The sequence below is a fragment of the Euphorbia lathyris genome, chromosome 2 (assembly GCF_963576675.1).
Source record: "Euphorbia lathyris chromosome 2, ddEupLath1.1, whole genome shotgun sequence".
NCBI lineage: Eukaryota > Viridiplantae > Streptophyta > Magnoliopsida > Malpighiales > Euphorbiaceae > Euphorbia > Euphorbia lathyris.
Window position 1 is genome coordinate 130326466 of NC_088911.1, and position 6167 is coordinate 130332632.

Genomic DNA, 6167 nt, shown 5'->3' on the forward strand with positions numbered 1-6167 from the left:
AAATCTGGATTATGATAATGTAGTGAATCAGATCTTGCTCATTGATCCTATTCCTGAATTAAATAATGCATATGCTATGGTTCAGCGAATCGAAAAACAGAAAGGTTTCAATGCTGAAAACCTAATTGATTTTGCTAATGCGATCCCTAGGGTTTCTACACCTAGAAATGAATCCACACAGAAAAAAACTCATAAAGGAAAGGATAGAGATAACAAGGCTGAGAAGTTCTGCACTCACTGCAAAAGAAATAGACATACTAAGGATGAATGTTTCTTAATCCATGGATTTCCTGACTGGTTCAAAGGAAATAAAAACTCCTCTAATAGCAAGAATTCCAACTCTACTGCTTTGTATAGCAGGGACAGTCCACTTGAAGTTGATAATAGTGATGATGAAGTTGAATACCGTACTCATTCCTCAACTGCAAAATCAATGTAGAAAGATGTTCTTCGCCTAGTGAGTCAAGAAGTGCAGCGATTACTCAAAGGCAAAGATTTAGCATCTAGCAGCAACAGTAACAAATCTGATTTCACAGCCTTTGCTACATGTGGTAAACAACTATCTACCTATTTTTCACATGCCAATTCAGATTAGATCATTGATTCAGGTGCCTCAACGCACATGTGCAAAGATCTCAATTTGTTTAGTGAAATTACTTGTTCAAATGCCTCTAGGCAAGTTTTCATGCCAGATGGCTCAACACAGCAAGTAACAAAGACTGGAGTTGTTACACTCAGTTCTAAGCTACAGTTGAAAGAAGTCCTGTATATACCTGATTTTGAATTCAACTTACTCTCTACTGGAAGATTGTTACAGGATAATCCTAATTTCACACTTCAATTTTACAACAATTGTTGTTTATTGCAGGACCAGGCCTATAAGTTGCTTATTGCTGCTGGAGTTTTTCAAGATGGATTGTATTTGCTTATGCATTCATCTTTTGACAAAGTCATTTTACAGCAATTTATGAATAAAGGCAAGGATGCAGCTTGCTTGGTTAATTCTACAACACCAGCCGATTCTATTTCCCTTTGGCATTCTAGAATGGGGCACACTTCAAATCAGGTTTTGTCTAAGCTTTTACCTCAGCTGCCTGATTCCTCTATTAGTTTAGTTTGTGAGGTTTGTCACGAGTCTAAACAATCTAGAACATCTTTCCCTGTAAGTTCTATTAAAACACAAGCTATTTTTGATTTGATTCATGTAGATGTATGGGGACCTTATAGGCAATCTACCTGTAATGGTTCTAGATACATGTTAACTGTTGTTGATGATTTTTCAAGATGTACTTGGATTTTCTTGTTTGCATCAAAGTCAGATGTGTTTCAATTGCTTGATGATTTCTTTAGAATGGTTCATACTCAATTTTCTACAAGAGTCAAGCGAATTAGAACTGACAATGGATCTGAATTCACCTCACTTCAAAGCCAACAAGTTTTCAAATCACATGGCTTAGTGCATGAAAAGAGTTGTGCTCACACACCCCAAAAAAATGGGGTTGTAGAACGTAAGCACAAGCATTTGACGGAAATTGCCAGAGCTTTACTCAAACAGTCCAGTTTGCCCATTCATTTTTGGGGATATGCCATGCTACATGCTGCTGCTATCATTAATGTTCTACCAACCAAGGTTTTACAGTGGCGGAGTCCATATGTCCTTCTATATTCTACCCAACCAAATCTGTCAGTGTTCAAGACATTTGGTTGCTTATGCTATATTACTAACACAAGACCTCATAAGCTCAAGTTTGAAGATAGAGCTTTCAAATCTGTGTATCTCGGAAGTGCACCTGACCAAAAAGGTTTTAGGGTTTATAACATTGACCTCAAGAGACACATGGTCTCTAGAGACATTGTGTTTTATGAAACACATTTTCCCTATCATAAATCACCTAATTTTACTTCACTTCCTATCTATTCATCACCACAAATCATTGTGCCAATTCCTACTGAAAATGTATCCCTCAGCCATGATAACAATCTAATTGACACAGTTACTGCTATTTCCAACATATCCCCTTCTACCCCGATCAACACTTCTATTCATCAAAGACCAGAGCCAAACAATTCTTCTTTTGAACCTGAAATTCTTCAAACACCTCCAAATTCTCCTTCTTCTTCTACTGATGCTATTTCTATGTCTCCAGTTTCTTCACCAAAAAATTCTCCTTTACCAATCAGACATTCCACTAGACATAGCAAACCTCCAAATTGGCTGCAAGATTTTATGGTTAACAATGTTAGCTCCAAAACAGCTTCTTCTATTACACCTAATGTTCAAATTTCACCCTCTCATTGTGCCTTTCTTGCTCAGATTGTTAAGATTCCTGAACCCACTTCTTATGCTGCGGCTTGTGAGGATCCAAATTGGACTCAAGCCATGGATAAAGAGCTAGATGCTCTTGAAGAAAACAATACTTGGTTTCTTACCACTCTGCCTCTTGGTAGGACCACTATTAGTGCTAGATGGGTTTTTCGAGTCAAATACAACCCTGATGGATCAGTTGAGAGATATAAAGCTCGCTTAGTAGCCAGAGGCTATAAGCAACAGTTTGGCATAGATTACACAGAAAGCTTCTCTCCAGTTACCAAGACTACAACTGTGAGAACTTTTCTTGCTCTTGCTGCCGCTTTCTAGTGGCCTATTCACCAAGTGGATATCAACAATGCCTATCTACATGGTTATGTAGATGAAGAGATTTATCTTGATCCACCTCCGGGGTATAAAAAGGCACAACCAGGCCAAGTGTGCAGGTTAACTAAGTCCTTATATGGCTTAAAACAAGCCGGGAGACAGTGGTACAAAGAATTCACAGGAAAATTATTGTCCTTAGGCTTTGTTAAATCATATCATGATTATTGTCTCTTCACTAAGAGAACTGATTTAGGATTTGTAGCAATTGTGATTTATGTTGATGATGCATTAATCACAGGATCGTCAGAACATCTTATAGTAGAAGTCAAGAAGGCCCTTGATGAAGCTTTTACTATTAAAGATATGGGGCATGCCAAATACTTCCTAGCGGTTGAAATTGCTAGATCAGAGGCTGGTCTACTCCTCTCACAACACAAATACATCTCTGAAATGCTCACTGATGCTGGTTTAATTCAAGCTAGTGAGGTTAGTAGTCCTATACCAAGTGGAGTATTGTTTGATGAACCTTCTCCACCATTGGAAAACCCTGAAAATTACAGGAAGATAATTGGGAGATTGTTATATCTTGGTTTTACACGGCCGGATATTTCTTTTGTGACACAACAGCTAAGCCAATTCTTGTGTAAGCCAACTCAGTTGCACATGGATTTAGTTCATCATGTTCTGAAGTACCTTAAAGGAACTGCTCACTTGGGATTGTTTTATCCAGCAAAGAATAATCTCAAGTTAACAAGTTATTGTGATGCGGATTGGGGGAGATATAAACAGACAAGGAAATCAGTTACATGTTATTGTGTTTTCTTAGGTGATTCTCTTATCTCTTGGAAATCCAAGAAACAAAACACTGTGAGCCGCTCATCTGCAGAGGCAGAATACAGAGCCATGGCAACAACTGTGTGCGAATTAAAGTGGTTAAGTTTCTTGTTACAGGAATTCAATGTTCAAGTTCCTTTGCCTATACCACTGAATTGTGATAATCAAGCAGCAATCTACATAGCCGCTAACCCTGTCTTTCATGAACAGACCAAGCACATTGACATAGACTGTCATGTGGTTCGTGACAAATATATGGAAGGTTTCATTGAAACACCTTATGTCAATACTGCAGATCAACTTGCAGACTTCCTGACCAAAGGTTTAATAGGTCCTCAACTCAAATCTATCAAGACTAAGATTGGTTTCTTGTCGATGAGTACTTCAGCTTGAAGGGGGGGTCCTGGAATGAAGATTTACCAAGCTGAAGTTTTTCCACCTATTGTTACTTAACACGTGTAACACTTTTAGTTTTCTGATTGTATAAATACCCATCTTTCTTTCATTAATAAAGTAATTCAGTTTTATGATATTTTACTCTCTTAAATCTCCTTATCTCTCTAACATAGCTATGCTTCTGTCATTTTTCAATGATGTTGTTGGACTACTGGGAACCATGGGGTTCTGGCCATTGACAGTTTATTTCCCAATTGGAAGGTGGACTACTGGCTTGGTCTTCAAATGAAGTTCAGATGCTGAGGAAGTTGGGTATGTTCAAGCGAACTTCCATTTAATTCACCCTGTTCTCAAGTCTTTTTCACATGTATTGTTGAAAAATGGAGAGGTTTACAACCAGCAGATATATTAATTCATAAAAACACTATATTTACCAACAAAAACGGTTTAATATATAATTACACAATTCAATTTGTTGATTTTAGACCTTGGACACCCTTATTTGTTGCTGATTTGGCATCAAAAATTTTAAAAAGAAAAGCATGTTTTTACATATCATGTCAAATTTGAATATTGCCAAATTTAACAAATAAGGATTTCCAAAATCCAAAATTGATAAGTTAGGTGTCTAATAGATCCAAATGTAGAAGCTCATGTTGTATGTGATAGGTACAAATAGCACAGTTACAAGTTTGAATGTGTAGTTATGTATTAAGCCGAACAAAAACTATTACATGGATTAGGATTCCCTCAACATTCATTTGCATTGAATGGTTGAGGTATATAGAAGATGACTGCAACAATATGATTCTTAGTGATTGTTATTAATGTGTAGTTTAGTATTTATACAGAATACTGTTCACTCTGTAGTGAACAACTATAGTCAACAACTGAACCTATATTGTAGGCTAGAGATAAGGAACAGAATGATACAGATAAATAACAAATAAATACATAGTCTAATATTGAGTCTATAATTATGTGTATATATATAGGCATCGAGGATTGATGTAGTACTCTCAAAATACCGAGTTTGGTCTTGCATTTTACATATGTGGATCATGCCAAATCCATATAATTTTTTTTGTTGGAAATATTTCCAGTGTTTGGCTACGAAATAAAAAAATATTGTACGGTATTTCATTATATCATAGAAAATATTTTTCTATTATAATTTTTTTACTTCCAACTAAATTTTATATATTATAATAAACTAAAAAGGAAAAAAGTAGAAAAACGTGAAAAAATAGAAAAAAAACTACAAAAACATGAAAACATGAATAATCAAAACACGCGGAAAAACTCGTGAAAAACAATAAAATGACGAGATGTGAAAATAGAAAAATGAACAAAAATAGTGAAAAAGGTGAAATATGGGAAAATAGAAAAAATGGTTAAAACGAAAAAAAATGAGTACCATACAAAATGAAACCGATAAAAGGGCGAAAAATAGAAAAAAAACAATTTTATGGTTTATGTCCTTTAGTTTCTTTTCTATATGTCCTTTAGTTTTTTATTATTATTGTTGTTCACGTTTTTATGGTTTTATGCATTTTCACAGTTTTAAACAATTTTTATTTATCTTAACGTCTTTTTATTTCTCATTTTTCACGTTTTACCGATTTTTTTATGCCTTCCACATTTTTTCAAAAAATTTTCGTTTTTTCACTATTTTGCATCTCACGTTTTTTAGTGTTTTTATCGTTCTTTTCGTACTTCATTTTTCATGCTTTTCACATTTGTAATGTTTTCTTTCGTTTTTAATGGTTTTGACATTGTTTTTTTTGTGTTCTTTTAACAAATTATTAAATCAGATAAGTGGGTTAACCCGATTAAATCGGCACCCAACCTATTTATTACATGAGTTATAGTTGAAGAAATGTTTAGGAAAATGTTTTACCTTATACATGTTGATAGGTGTAAAACATTTTTTTGCACCTTTATTTTTTCCTATCGCCTAATATGGTATTTTCTATTGATTTATTTTCTTAAGCAAACAAATATTAGAAAATGAGGATAATATTTTCTGGTAAACAAACGGCGTCTAAAATTATTGAAAAATCAAATTGTTTTATCCTCAATTGATAAATATACATATAAGGTATAAAAATGTATTTAACATTTTTAAGATATCATCATAAAATACCGACAATGGCGAATACATGATTACTGGATTGGGGGGCCGATTTTACACGTGTGTTCGTAATTATTTTTTTTTGCTAAATCTAACTTGCTCAATTTTTTTTTTGTATATATGTGTGTTATAATTTGAGTTGTCAATAACCAATTTTTAAATATTAAT